The following is a 2853-nucleotide window of genomic DNA, read 5'->3' as shown; positions in this document are numbered from 1 at the left end:
TCTGATTTACTTCACCTTTCCACTAACTTTTCTTCATTCTGCTTCTTCTCTTCATCGATATCACCATAATCTTTGATTTCTGCCCTCTTGGTTTTCCATCATCGCCAATTGTTACCGGGTTCAATTTATAAACCGTAGGCGGCAATCGTGTGGTGTTACGGTGTTGGGAAGTCATGGGCTGTAAATTTAGGTTTATGACGCCTGCCTCGCTGTCGATTGCAACCGGATTTGATCTGAAATCCCTTGGAGACTATCGTATGCGGTATGTCGGTGGCGGTGCTCTACTGTGGGGAAAGATATCAAGATTTATTTGTGTTACAGGAACTAATGTTTTTTGTGCATTTTATGACTGATTGAAAGAGGTGAGTTTTCAGTTTATGCTTTCGCTCTTCTGTTCATGTTAATTGAATCAGTTTACGCATTACGTTTACTGATAAAGCTAAACTGATGGGTATACATATATCTGGTCTGATTAATGTTTAATTGGAAGTTTTCTGATTGGTTTCTATCAGGTTTACATTTGATAGTAGTTAGTAATTAGTATGCATGATGCCTCTTAGGTTGATTGGTTATATGTGGTAATTAGTTTAGAACATATGGAAATACATGCATTTTGTTGAATTAATATACATGGAATTTTTTTTTCGAAATGGTGTATATTTACAAAAAAAAAAAAAGGAAAACGGGGAAAGTAAAAAAAAAAAGGTAAACGGTGTATCCTTTCCTGCCATCAGAGGATTAGGAACAATGCGGATTAGGATCCTCCATTGGCAGGCGAGGTTCAATCATTGGGGCCTATTCCTTCCACGCCAATGGAGGATTAAGAGCAGCAACTTACAAACCCCGTTTGTGGTGATGGTGGTGGATGATGGCGGTGGGCAGGGGTGGCGGTGGGCAGTGGTGGTTGATGATGGCGGTGGGCAGTGGTGGTGGATGATGGCGGTGGGTGGTGGTGGTTATGATGACGGTGGGTGGTGGTGGTTATGATGGCGGTGGGTGGTGAATGATGGCGGTGGGTGGATAAATTTACTTTTTCTAATATATATTCTTTTTATGCAAAAACAGATAAGTTTCATCAAAAAACCATCGAATTAAAATACTATTGTAACAAAATCTATCTTTTTTAACAACACGTCTTTTTATGCAAAAATAGACGAAATTCATTTGAAATGCGTCCGAGGAGATGCATTTCAAAAAAACGCGAAAATCATCTTTTTCGAAACCTCACGTGACGGACAACTTTCATTCCAAACCTATGGTTTTTCAGAAAACTATTTTGACTTGAAAACTATCGGCTAAGTCAAACTTCTATGAAACTTTATCTGTGAAATGACACGTGTCAGTGTGTGATAGGATACCCAAAACTCACGTCACGAATCCCAATCTCACGTGGGAGATAGATTTGGGAGGACTATTTTGAGAATCCAAAACTTTTTGGACTATTTTCAAAATCTCTCTCTTAAAAAGGACTATGTACAGAATTTTCCCTCCCCAAGTTTAGGCGTCGGCTAAGTTTTATAACAGAACACAAACGGGGTTTGTAATTTGCTGCTCTTAATCCTCTATTGGCGTGGAAGGAATAGGCCCCAATGATTGAACCTCGCCTGCCAATGGAGGATCCTAATCCGCATTGTTCCTAATCCTCTGGTGGCAGGAAAGAATACACCGTTTACCTTTTTTTTTACTTTCCACGTTTTCCTTTTTTTTTTGTAAATATACACCATTTTGAAAAAAAAATCAATAGACACGTGTATAAGAACATAAACAGTTGATTCTATGTAATAATAAATTGTGACCAAACTAAAAGATGTACTTCTAAACCAACAATTTATGATAATTTGTCAAACATGATTCAAGACAGTTTAGTATGAAATATTATGAATGAACTTATTGCATGTTATCAAAAAAAAATTCAGGTTAGCTCTGATTGTTTGTTTGCTTATTTGTATGATAACTAAATGAACAAAAGTTTCATTTAGTGTTGTAGAGCCATAGAAACTGATATCATAAGTAGATGATAAGTTTTATTGTGTGATTCAAATAAACATAACAGGAAGAATTGAAGGCATTTGTTAAATTGTTTTGACATGAATCTATGATGACTAATAGTGTAGTATTTTTTTATTTTTACCAACCATTAATAAAGATACATATATATATATATATATATATATATATATATATATATATATATATATCTTTCACTTATTATTATTATTATTACTACTTTAATTCACTACACATGTAATTTGAATTGTCTGTTATTGTAGTTGCTCGATGTCTTCGAAAGTTGCTTGCATCATGAGTTTGTGTTCAAGGTATTTTTTCACTTATTGTTTCATTTACTCATTTACATTACGTGTTTACCGGTGTCTTACATGTGTTTATGTCTTAGATAACTTATGTACATGTCTTTTCCTTCTTATTAGATGTTTACTTATTAAATAACTTTGCACGTTTGTTTGGCCATTTTTATTACCCTGTCTTGGTTGTCGGCCTCTATTATTTTGATAGTGTGAGCTGCAGATGACACGCTAACTTCAAAATCATTTTCAACAAACACCCAACACCTATGGAAGAAAACAAAGACGTAACAACTGCAACATAACAGGGCCCATCACTGTTTTTGAACATTCACAGGACCGTCAACAGAAAGCATAGAATACTTGCATGACTTTTTGATTACGAAGCTTCGTCAAAGAACAATATTGAGAAGCATATATCATGTGAAGACTGTTCACAAAAATATACATATATGCACCAGCAAAAACTTTTTGAATTGAAGCTATGCATGCTTCAATTGCAATGTATGCATATTTTGGGTTACAAGATGAAAACAACAGATGTATGCTT

The 2853-nt window shown here is 35.2% G+C and overlaps 1 long non-coding RNA gene across 1 annotated transcript; it reads left to right on the top strand.

Moving 5' to 3' along the window:
* Nucleotides 1-287: 287 nt before the first annotated feature.
* Nucleotides 288-2652, top strand: LOC143615049 (uncharacterized). Its single transcript, XR_013150399.1, has 3 exons — nucleotides 288-362; nucleotides 2271-2318; nucleotides 2430-2652. It is a non-coding gene; the product is annotated as an uncharacterized LOC143615049 (long non-coding RNA).
* Nucleotides 2653-2853: the final 201 nt, after the last annotated feature.

This window comes from Bidens hawaiensis, unplaced genomic scaffold (genome assembly GCF_021521415.1).
Source record: "Bidens hawaiensis isolate Kalapana, Puna unplaced genomic scaffold, B.hawaiensis_p1.1 tig00041751_1, whole genome shotgun sequence".
Classification (NCBI taxonomy): Eukaryota; Viridiplantae; Streptophyta; class Magnoliopsida; order Asterales; family Asteraceae; genus Bidens; species Bidens hawaiensis.
This window is presented reverse-complemented; position numbering and strand designations above follow the sequence as displayed.